Source organism: Onychomys torridus, chromosome 2 (assembly GCF_903995425.1).
Source record: "Onychomys torridus chromosome 2, mOncTor1.1, whole genome shotgun sequence".
In the NCBI taxonomy this organism is placed as follows: Eukaryota; Metazoa; Chordata; class Mammalia; order Rodentia; family Cricetidae; genus Onychomys; species Onychomys torridus.
The window spans coordinates 28,875,243-28,888,277 of record NC_050444.1 but is presented as its reverse complement, the minus strand read 5'-3'; the positions used below and the strand labels follow the sequence as shown (position 1 = coordinate 28,888,277).

The window sequence follows — 13,035 nt, the reverse complement described above, 5'->3', positions numbered from 1 at the left end:
ACACTCTGTCACCTTTATGAGGTCAATAAATAAATCCACTTAATGTGGTTATCTTAAACCTAAATTTCGATGAAACTTTTAGAAAATGGGGGAGAAAATAATCAGAACTTTTAAACTTTAAATACTAAGTGATGCCCTAAAGAAAGGACCATCCTCAATATGTAAGTAGAATCAGGTTACCACACATACCTTTAAAGGATGGGGAAAGGGAGAGTAAAGAGTTGTTTCAAAGTTTTGAAAGCAATGCGAAGGTGAGATGTCTCTCGGCGGATCATTGTCAGGGGGAGTCTGGTTGGGCAGACATTGTAGGAAATGAGGGAAGGTCTTGTACTCACCCCATCCTGTGTTACTGCTCAGTACCAAAATGTACCTGAGATTCTGAATTTGTTCTCAGTGGATAGGATTACGTTTTTCCAGAAGTCAGTTGACTCCTGTAGAGCTAGAGATGATTTGTATATACAGGACAGGGAATTTTAAGGCTGCAGGTAATAGTCCCATTCAGTTAAACGTTTAAAGGACACTATTTATGAACTGAAGAGGGACACTTCAGGAAATGGGCAAGCAGACAGAATTCTGTGTACATTTTAGTTTTGTGATCTGAAACTCGTAAGTGTCATACACCAATTTACAACTTCTGTGAACTTCTAAAATAATATGGATTGAAATTGTCTCTCAAGAATTTGGCTAGGAAAAAGTATGTTCAATAAGAAATGTCTGTTTTTCTCAAACTTCACTCAGATTCTGGACTTTCCATATGACTGCTTTGACCTTTTTCTAGAAGCAAATGTATGAACAAAGAACTACGAGGATGGTAAACGATGTGGTGCGATTCCAATACGCCCTTGACATTCTTCCTGCTGCTCTAAACACCATTCAGTCATTTATGTGCACGCACAACTTGAATGAAAACAAAAACCTCTGTACTGACTTCAGACAAAAGTTTTAGGACATTATAAATGGAACTATATCTGATCAGGCTTAGTTAAAATAATTACTAATTCATATTATGCCCAAAAAGGCCATACTGTTGCCTAGCAACAGAATCAGGCACCCATAACAGAAGCATGCTTGGGAACAATGATGAAAATTCCCTAAAATCCTAAAAAGAGAAAAGAAAGTATGTCATGAAGTGGTGGCATATTTTGACTCAAGAATTGTTCTCTAAGCATTGTTGCATAGCCAAATATGGATAACCTACTATAGTATAGCTAGAACATGGTACTTTCAGTATTTACATAATTTAGAACATTTAAGAAAGAGTGTTTAACAAAGTTTGGTAAAAGGTACATAATATTTTCACTATGCCCCATTGATTATCTTGAAAGCTATTGAGATAAAGAAACAATGGGTTTAAAAAATAACTGAGAGTGGGAAAATAGTCTTGCCCGGGGAAGAGCACACCAATTGGTTATCCAAAACCAGGTGGTTAGCTCTTAAAACATACATACAAGTAACATTATACAGACTGAGTAGGTTTTATATGTAGATACATGTAACAATAATTAATGAAAATAATTAATGAAAGAGAGCAAGGTGGTTTGGAGGAAAGAAAGGAAAGGGAGAAATGATATAATTATATTATAATCTCAAAATTAAAAGAAAAATATAAAAAATAATTGATACGCCAAAAGTTTTGATTAGCTGTCAGATGTCTGTTTTCACATCATCACATATATCTAGACTATCAGAAACCTCTCACATTGGATTCTTTTAAGTTAATATATCATGTTCATATCCATATGCAAATATAGATGCATAAGCACATATCTCTTGTGCTCATTTTAAAATATGAAAAATGAAAAGAAAACAAAAGCTAAGTATGTTTGCATGTTCTCTATTTGGGAGCTTTAGATGGACATATTTTTTATTATTTTGGCAGATGAGCTAACTTTGTATGGGCATTCTCTTAAAAGAATGTATCTTTTAATAAAAATGGAGCAAATCTTAAGCATTTGGGCTGTCTTTCATTTCTGTTATTTTCATGATATAAAAGAAGAAAACTTTGAAATAAATAAAAACATCAAACACCAAAATTAACCAGATCCAAAAACTTCCAACTTAACGAACATACATACAAAATTGACATTCAAAATTGTAGCTGTGATGTTTCACAATCGTTTTTACACTTTCAGTATATTATATATTTTATACATTATCTACCACTATACCCAAATAATTCCACTTTGGGACTACCTTGATGTTATATTTAAATATTTAAAAAGTTCAAGAAAGAATAAGTTTAGGATCCTGGATAGAGTACAAAGATCCTTTGCAAATCTGGTGCCTCTAAATCAATATCCATTAACTCTTGGTGGCATCAGTCTTTCCTAAAAGTACTGTCTGTTCCATTGAATTGGATATTGACTGCTGGTTTTATGAATTTATTAAACAGAGTGGGTCTGTTCACCAATGCTATTTAAACATCTGACAGGGAGTGGGGAAATACATTATTACTGGCTTCTTTACTCTTACTGTGTGTCTGATTATATGATACAGAGCTGAATTTTAGCATCTGAAAGCTGGAAACATGAATGAAAACATTAATATGCTACAGCCGTTCACACAAAGTCATTTGGTTTCAACACAACTGAATTATTCTTGCACAGTCTAAAGAGGAGGCTTAGATAAGCACATCTATTTTTCTTTTCTGAAGAAGTTCTATGAAGTCAGCAAAAGGTCATCCTTAACCATGCAGACAAGACAACAGCAGGATCTTGGACACCAGCCAATGCCACAGCCAAATAAATCCAAAGACTGTTTATAAATGTTTAGATTGGCATCAGAACCCAGGGCAGGAAAGAAAGGGGAATTCTTTTTAGACATTGAGAAGGAATGTCATTAGGAGACCCCAGGACAATGAACTATTTCATGAACATCCCTGACACCTAACATCCAGCAAACTTTATGTTCATAAAGTCTCATGAGTTAGAGAAGCGAACCTACAGACCACCCTCTCACATTGCAGTCTACATTTTATGTATTCAATTATTTATTTATTTAGCCTACAATATTTGAGATTGAAGTCTGGAGCTTAGACATGTTATACATGTGTTCTGTCTCTTAGAAATATCTCCAGTCTTATTTAAAACCTTCATTTTACTTTGAGATAAGGACCCAAGTTGCCCAGGCTTGCCCTGAGCTTACTCTGCAGCCCAGATAGGTCTTAAATTTATGAACTTTCTGCTTCAGCCTCTCAAGGAACTGAAATTATAGGCCTTGTACTACCAGGCCAGCTATGGCTTAATAAGTCTGTCTCTCTTCATCTCTGTCTCTCTTTGTCTGTGTGTGTGTCTCTGTCTGTCTGTCTCTGTCTCTCTGTCTCTGTCTGTCTGTCTGTCTGTCTCTCTCTCTCTCTGTCTCTGGATGAAATTGTAGAAAATAGCCTCCATGATAGTGAGTAGAAAGGAAGACTAGTATGAGGTTACAAAAGTAATATGAATATCAGAACAGCATATGTAAGTCCATACTTGTACAGAAACCACTTCTGTCCACCCAAGATGGCACATAAGCTTATTAATATTATTAATATATTGAGAAGAACCAGTGATTTCCATAAGATTTAATTGCCAAATGGGTCATACTGGAGTCAATAGGAATGACTCCATTAAACTGTTGTCTGGGTTTACCATGTCATTTTATGACCCTGGTGTGGAAGGAATCTGTGCCACAAATAAAATATAGGTAATAATAACTGTCAAGAACATTGGCAAAGCTTGAGCAAAACATTAAATACTTTAGAGACCAATTTGTTTCAAATATAAAGCTAAGATAAAAAGATATCAATTTTAGCTTTTTATTTTATAAATTAAAACAAACAGATTGATACTCATTAATCCGGTTACCAAAGGAATATGGAAATGGAATCTGAATGTAGATGGCTTTTCCTTCAGTACAACCACATAGCAATTTTTTTTTCTGTTAGTTACATGGACTGGACCCTAATTTAGTAGTTTTTGATCATTTCATATGGGAAATAAAAGTGATTTTTCAACATTTACTCTCTTATAAGAGTATAGTAATAAAAGCAGTGGGTTTTTTTTTTCCACCTTATTGGGTATTGTGTGATTTATTTGAAGGGAAAACAGCATTTCCTGGTACACCGCAGCTTCTTGACTCTTCTGATGGTCATGACCATGAACCTTTTCTACAGAAGTCTCTCTTGACACGATGACGCCGAAAATTCTGCAAGGAGAGGAAAAACCATGAGGCACAGCTCCAACCCGTATACTCATCCAAAATCCCACGTGCGTCACACAGATTCTGTATTCCTTCCCAGTGACTTCGAGGCGAAATGTATTATTCTGACAGTCTATTTATGGCATTAATATAATAGGCTTCACATATTTCACTATCTGGTGTTGATAACATTTAAATGTGAGCACTGAATTTTTACGTTTCATGAACTAGAAGGCAGTCACTCTAATAGAAAGACCCTAGTGAGAACAAAGGATTTTCCACCAGCTGCTCTTTATCAGCTGTGACAATCATTTCTCAGGCTGGCCCATTAATGACAATACATTACAAAATTTTCCCAACTAATGATTGACTCCGATTCACTGGTTCTGCTGCTGCCAATTTGACTACTCCTCTCAAATGTGGGTACCATGACTTACATATCTTTTTTCCTTCCAATTTATCTCATATGCAGCACACCCTAATCACTCACTTTAGAATCAGATACTACTTGCTATAATAAGGGGAGAGCAGAGAAGAGGGAGGGACTGTAATGGTGATTAGCGTTGCAGCTAATTAGAAGCCATGCTGTGGGGATAATCAGCCAGGGGAAGGATTGAAATGGTGATGCTTCAGCTTTAGAATGCTGTACATTAATTAACCCAATAGGAACCCACACCTAACTTTCTAGGTGCTTCATTTAACATGTTATACACAGCCAGCTTGTGAACATTAGTAAGTAGCTAATAACAAAGAGGATTCAAAGAGTTACACATCTGCACAAGTCAGGTTGTCCATATACAAATATCCATTTATTGGCTGTTCTTTCTTCATTCACTGTGCTAGAACTTATACGATTGTCTAAGTTAAACAAAAACATTGCTCTAACTATAAGTCTGTGTGACATTAAATAAATGAGAACTCAATAGAAGAAAATAAAGGGGATATGGGAGAGGAAAGGGTTTAAAGACTACTTAGTTATAAGGTGGGGTAAGGTAATTATTGTTACACTGTCACGTTCGAAGGATATTAACATTCCCATCATGGAGAGAATTCAGTCTCTGCAAATGCTAGTACATCTGCCAAGACTCTCATAGCTTGACATCAGGAATTTCAGTTTTAGTGAGGGTAAAACTGGTAGAGTCCCCACTGTTGAAGTAAATACGAGTTTTGCTAGTTGTATTTGTATTTACTAATTTGTATTTGTAGTTGTATTTTTGACGGTATCATGCAAGTACACAGTGAATTACGATTCCACTCACCCGACTCTCAATTCTCTCCCATTCTCACTGCCCTCTCCTCCTTCAGATGCCTTTCCCATGTTTACCCCTTTTCAAACACATATTTTGGCCACATTAACTAGTCACTTATCCTTTCCAGGATAATGGTCCACATTTCAGGAGGACTTATCATTCTTTTGCCCATAGAATTTTTATTGAGTTATTTATGCCAAGTATAGGTTTTGGCTCGTTGTATGTCAGCAGAGAGAGATGCAGCCTTATAGGCAGTGTAGTGCGCAGTTTGTGGTAAAGTGAGGATTGCAGAGCTCTGTCAGGTACTCAGAGCAGGATCAATTTGGAAGTATTTTACATTAAATCATGAAATAAATGCATTTTTCCACACAAATATTTTTTAATTGTTTAAAGCTCCTACAGCTGCCTTCAGTCAGCATCAAGGAGATGGAGGATAGGGGAGTCTAAGTAATAAATGAGAGAGAAGCAGACAAACCAAGGTCAGTATCAGTGTCAGAGTGGAGCCCTAACTCTATTCCCCACACTGCCTCCCGGTGTGAATAGTCAAGAGTTCATTGATTCCCTTTTCTGCATATAATCTATGTGGCTGGTTCTCACACAACATGATATCACTTTCGGTTTCACCATCCCTTGCTGTGTGTGCAAACCTATCACCAAAATAACCGACACATGAATTATTTTCCAATTGCTGAATCTGGACTATTAGCTATCTTTGCATTTCAGGATTATTCGCCCTTAAACTTGTAATAGAGTTCAGGCACCTGATACATAAACAATCTTCCTATTATTTTATAAAAATAAATGTAAGTCTACAATATTCTTTAAGAAAAACTGACTTATTATCATAAATGTATGCAATACTTCCTTTCAAAGCAATTATTAAACATAAATTTCCCAAATATAAACTGTCTTGTTAACACAGCTCGTGACAATACCATTGTCTCAAATCACTGTTTTCATTTTCCTTGAAATATACTTAGGATATGTCTTTATCTCCTTGAATCTCTGACAAAGCCACCTCAGCTGTTCTTTTGAGTAATGATGGAGCTCACAAGAAAAGATCTCAAAGGTGTCGACCATCACGGCTGAAGGGACGGATTATTTACTAACATGGAACTCTGTCCGTCTAGGACGAGACCCTGGAAAGGCAGGTCAGCAGTGAAAGAATAAGAATGATTTTAAAGCAACAGTGAACTTGATTTGTAGAACAACCTCCAAGGAAAAACATGAAGTGAAACACAGGCATCATCCTTACCAAGAAAGCAGAGAATTCTCAGATGATGTAATGTTTGTAAATTCTGTTCTAATAATCTGAAGTACACATATAGGATTTTACGTGGTTTTTGATCACATTGCTTTGTCATAGCACTGTCTCTTGTAGGTAGCAAACTGACTTGGTGAAAGTATGAACATTACCTAATTAGAATCAGCAGCAAGACTTAAGCCAACTTAATTCCAGAGGAAGCATCTTTCTGCCTTATGAGTGTGTCTTTATCTCATTGAGAACTGAGGGCTTGTCTGAGCCAGAAAAATGCATGAAGCCCATTAAGACAAAAATAAATAAAATTATAGTTTAATGTGTCGTAGTGCCAGTGTGACAGTGTCTATTCTACGTAGGTCAAAGCAAGTTAAGACGTGCCACAGTCTCTCCATTACGGTAAGAAAACTTTTTAGTAATTGAAGTAGAAAGCTTAATAATCACATGGCAAAAAATAAATAAATAAATAAATAAATAAAGAGGAAAAGAGACACCGAGTCCCACTTCCGAACCTCAGGCTGATTTCTTAGCCTATCCCACAGCCCTAGGCTACAGATCTTAAACTGTGAGAAACCCTGTGGAGGGGACACATAACCAAATGTAGGGGGTTTTAAAATGAACAACACATAAAATGTAATTCCAAATAAAAGGCCCAATGAATCCCAAATGTTTCTGGTGGCACTTTTCCGTGTGTCACCACAGGGCACCACTGCAAGCTGGACTCTGAACTCATATATGCACAATATGTGCACCATGCATGATGTCACACTGCACAATATTAACAAACACTGAGCACCTTAGATTGAATACCACTGTATGCTATGGGTTGTAGAGTCTTTACTGTACATAGGAACTTCTCTGATCTGTTAGAAACATAATGGTTTAATTGCAAAAAATAGACTATGCATAATTTTCTACATTTTTCTACATGAAAGCACCACATTAGTAGTGAGTCTTGAATTATATTGTGTTAAAATGCCAAATTTTGTGAATTGTTTTAATTAATGTTTAGATGCTCAAAAAAGAAATCTTCAAGTGAACTTCATCTTGGCATTAAGTTAGAATTTCCAACAATTTTTCATAAAGTCCTAAGCATGCCGCTGCTGTCTTATATCACATATTTATAGGAAATAGAATTCTCAGGACTAATGTTATATAAAACAAAAATATCATAAACTCTGAAAAACATTGAATATGCTCTAAGTCTCTCTGTACATAGTATTTTGCTAAGATTTAATTCTCAATATAAGAATAAGCAAGTAACAAATTGGGTTCTTAGTCAGGATTTCCTTTGCTATGATAAAAAACAACATGACCAAAATCAACCTTGCCCCTGGAACCCATTTACGAATAATTTTCAGCTCCACAAATTGGCTTCTTGAGATTCATAAAACCTAACCATTAAATGACCTGTCACTGTTAGCTGAACACTTCCTACAGTCCTGATCTGCCGGCTGCCCAAGAAAAATCACTTAAACGCTTAGAAATGCCAGATTCCTTTATCTATAAAGTGGGATAACAAGTATTCCTTCCTCATAGATTACTGAATAGTTAACATAAAGTAAGATAATGTGTGATTACCTTTAGCACAATTCCTGCATCTTCTGAGAACAGTTGCTCTTATCCTTGTTTTCTTTGGGGCCCATTCTCAGCTCTGGCAAACATACCGTACTTTTTCAGAAAATCTTTGCTGCACTTAGTTAACTGAACACAATGTATCACAGGAGGGCAGACCCCTTGCCTATTCCTTCTCCCACCAAAGGGAGAAGCCACACACCAGGCCCTCTTCTTTTGCTCAGAATATCTTGTCCATCTCTTAGTTACAAAAATATGTCACTGAGTTCCCCAATTTTTAATAATACTCAACTGAAGTGGGTTTGTTTACCCCATGATAATGTGTCCCAGGAAGTCGGAGTCACCTGTTCATTTAAGACTAGTAGTAATAATTAATGATTGCTGTTATTTTGAGCCTTACAGAGATTTTTGTTTGCATTTAAACTGTATACACAGGGCCTCGGCCCCTCTTCCCCCGTCAGCTGTTGTCCTCAGTGAGTGGCATTTATTTGCCAGTTAGCTTTGTGCCTCTTTTCACTTGGGATGTCTGCTTCTGAGGAAAGGCACTGTCCTTCCTCATTAATGACTGCATGCTCCAAGACGACACAGCCACACAGGTCCAAGGTGCTCAGGAAACACATGTTGGACAAGTAAGTAAATATGAAAAGTATACACAAAGACACTGTTGCATGCTACAACCACGTCTCTTTTCAAGGAATGGAATCATCATAAAACACGTTGACTCAGTAAGTCTCAACCATGTGGTTGCCATTGTGACTTGACGTACAAAGTATTGCTTTGCTTTTGAAGTATTCTGATGCTTTTGAAATAATTCACTCATTTTATTCACTTAAAAACATACTTTGCTTTTTTTTTTTTTTTTTTTTTTTTTTAACCAACTCAAAACGTCCAGTATTAACTCCGTCAAGAGGTAGTAACAATTACTGGTCATGTGACCTTTGATAAATTTTATATATAGCCTTTTAGAGCCTCGGTTTCCTCATCTGTAATGTGGAAAAAACAATAAGACACAGAATTATGAGGAGAATAACCATGCTGTTGAACATAAAACTCTTCCATTAGTGTCCGACACTTGACAAATATTACACAGTTACTGACTCTACCATTACTGTAATCGAGTTAAATATTAAGAATAATCTTTCAGAGTCACATATTCGTTGAAGGTAAATGAAGCTAGGAGAATATTTAGAAGTCAGATTAAGGGAGATCAAGCAAAACATGCTGAGGTAGTGATCACGAAGGTCTGAAAGCGTAACAGCACAATAACATTTTGGAATTTTGCTTTCTTTCCTTTTTGTAAGAAACAACATGCCCAGCGTGTGAGCATAGAACTTTTTATTGTCTGCGGTCACACAAGTTCCCTGGTGACCTTCACAAATGAAATTTCAGAGCGCTGTACAAATGCCTGGGGTGGGGAAGCCAGATGGAATCACGTTATAGAGTAAATGGAATGTGAGGATGGGGGGGCAATGCATGCAGATCATTTCAAGAAGCGCAACTGTGAAATGGAAAAGGCTGCTGGAGGGGAGGAAGGCAAGGCTTCATGCTTGTTAATACACAGAGAGGCGTTGTTCATTTAGAAAAATGAGTTTTGATTAGACTAATTTATAAGGCATATAGGTAAGATGCAGAAAGAGCTGTGCAGCCATTGCTAAGGTGAAAGAAACAGAAAAGTACAATGTGTACATTGTAGATAGCTTTTAACTCTGACAGTGGAAGGGAATTCAAAGATGAGTGCAGATGTAGATCAGATTTGACAGTGGGTCATTTACTGGCATCTTTTTCTTCCTTCCTTTTCTTTCTTTGATGAGAGCTGAGGTAACTCATTATCTGGGAGCAGAAAGTATCAAGGACAAGGGGAAATGTGAGGACAGTATGTGAGAGAAAGCTAAGCAGTGAGTCAGAACAGCAGTCCCAGGCTTGAAAGCCTATCTGAGGCTGGAAATTGTTCATTCATTGAGCTATCAATTTGCCCTGTTAGCTGGGCAGACCTCACAAAGAGATGAAGTAAAAAAATGAGAAAAGACAATTTTAAAAAAGGAAATACAGTTAGTATTTTGAATAAGTGTTTATTTGATGTGTAATCTCTATAATTATCAAAAATGTAGAATATGAAGTTGCAGCTTATGAAGTTAAGAAAATCAAAAAAATCATAATATCTTATGTTGGCCAAGTTCTTTTTTGTTCCTTTTTTTATTATGGAGATCTTTGTGCCTCTGCCTCCCAAGTGCTGGGACTAAAGGCGTGTGCCACCACCGCCCGGCTCCCATTTACTATTTTTATTTAATCAGTTGTTCACACAGGGGAGAATTAGTGGGGATTTTTTACATATAGTTTTAGTTATAATCTAATATTATTGTATTTCTTTTGCTAATTTGGTCAGCCTTGGCTACAGAAAATTATTTCAATTCAATTGACTCATTCTATAACTCAGTCAATGTGTGTGTGGTGTGCGTGTGTGTTCATGTGTGAGTGTAGGTATAGGCATGTATAGATGTCAGAAGAAAGCTGAGAATTGAACATACCTTCCACCCTGTTTGAGATAGTCTGTTGTTTACCTCTGGGTCCCTCGGGTTCAGTAGCCAGTGAATTTCTTGGAATTCTGTTTCTGCCTCTCCTCTCAGGACAGAGGTTAAAAGACCACATATGCCTGCACTGAGTTGGGTTTACATGAGTTGTAGAGATCAAAAATTGGGTTCTTCATGGTTGTACGGCAAATGCTTTACCTCTGAGCAATCACTCAGCCTTGTTTTATTTTTAAACCACCTTTTAAATTTCTTACATTGCAAAACATCAAAATCATCTCTTGTATTTGCTACAGTCTGCCTGTTGTAGAATTGGCCATTGCTTCAAGAGTCTCATGTTCCTCCTTGGAAAGGGATTTAGACACATCAAGATCTCTGCACTAGTTATGTTGTGCTCATTGCCGCTGAAGTGTTGATGCTTCTAACTATCCCTTAATTGAGCAGAAAAATAACCACACAGACTATTCTAGTTTATCTTTATGTTTGAGCTTCGACAGTACATTTAATCATGTCAAGCAGTGGAATTCCTAGAGGACACACAGTATATCATTGAATTCATCTTGTGATCTGAAAGCAGAACTTTTTTACACCAGTAGAACTTCATATTCCAGTTGGGACAAAAACAAAGGAACCACATTATTCCCAGGTGTTTCCCACTAAATCCTGAAGTTACCAAATAACACAGGAGGCACTGCAAAACGTGGATTACTCAGGACCTCAGGACTTGGAGAGTGATGTGGCATTGAATTGTTCATATTTTCTTATTTCCTCCTCTATATTCCAGAAAGGATTGTACAGGCTTTCTCATTTATTGACTGCAAACAAAAGAAAAGATTAAGACAAATGTGTTCCTGATAGGCAAAGTATTTAAGGAGTTGTTAACAACTGTAACCGTTTGGCAATGCTTTTACCATTCCAACAAAATTCTAAGGCAAAACTGTCCCCCATTTTCCATGCTTCTACTTCAGTGACATCAACAAAGTAGTTGATTTTGTCCTCCAGGCCTCCTGTCTTTGACCTAAGCAGCCACCATGTCAAACTCCCCAGGAGGGCTATTTCAGTGAGGTCCACTGCCTAGAGAACCTTCTGCCCTCCAGCATCCCAAAGGACATTTAAAGAAGTAAAACCACATGTGGCCACTTAACTCTGGACACACCATGCACAGTCACCACGAGAAGCTCAGCATCATTCTGCTTCACCTCCAAAGCAAGATGTTCCAAGTTAGAAAGAGTAGGCCCTACATCTTTACCCCATCCCTGCCATGAGTGGGATCCAACATGAAACTGAACCTCTACTCAGAGGTAGACTCCAAATGTAACAAAATGTTGTGGAAAAGCATAGCTCATACTTCATGTCTCCCTTCTCTGTCAGGAGTCCTATTGAGGATCTTAACTTTTACTTCCACAAATACAAAACAAGTTTACATGTGGCTCCACCACATTTAAAGAGGTGACATCAAGGCCAAAGGGGAAGCCAAACTTCTCTTCAGTGTAGACATTAATATGATTCATTGCTCAACTTTCTTTGGATTGATGTCAATGGGACCCATTGACAATTTATATATTCTTTACTTCATACAATTTCTTCAAAGTAGACTAAACTCTGGCTTAAAAAAATGCAAAGAAGATAAAGCAGAATGTGGGGTTATGTGATACTCACAATTTGTTCAAAATACAAGTGAAAATCATTTGTCATAGCCCAAACCAGAAAATCATGAAAACCTGAACAGTGTAATCATTGCCAAGTAAACTGGGGTTGGAATTATAGTAAGTATGCTACATAAATTACTGATAAATCTTTGACTTACGTATTTCTTAAAATACATGAAAAAAGAAAATGTAAACAAAATTGAAGCTATTAAGAATAAAGCCCAGTGAAAATGGTAAACATAAATTACACATTATCATTTAGTCATACCTCAGAAAAATAAAATAAAATAAAATTGACCACAACTGAAAACCAAAGAGAAAAATACACCAGGGGTCTCATAATCTCAGAGACAATAGGGACAATATGAAAAGTGCTATTATTTGTATCATCAGATTCTTAGTTTGAAAAGGGAGCAAGTGAGACATAAAAAAACTTGAAGAAATAGTGAACAAAGTGTGCAAATTGCCAGAAGAAATAAACCTAGAGACTCAAGAACCCAAGTGAACCCCAGTAGCCCAAGTACAGTAATAGCTATGCAAGCAGATATAATTATTAAAATTCTAGGTAGAAAAGATAAAGGAAAAAAAGACAGAAATTACAC

The 13,035-nt window shown here is 36.8% G+C and overlaps 1 protein-coding gene across 4 annotated transcripts in view; it reads left to right on the top strand.

The window, feature by feature from the left end:
- Positions 1-13,035, top strand: part of Pkia (cAMP-dependent protein kinase inhibitor alpha) — a 75,601-nt gene that overhangs the window by 24,020 nt on the left and 38,546 nt on the right. Inside the window, exon 1 of one of the 4 annotated variants that reach the window (XM_036179597.1) lies at positions 4,183-4,244. The exons of the other annotated variants lie outside the window; for them this stretch is intronic. The gene's annotated coding sequence lies outside the window, so the exon portion shown is untranslated. Of the gene's footprint in view, positions 1-4,182; positions 4,245-13,035 lie in introns of those variants that run through there. 4 annotated transcript variants of the gene reach the window in all.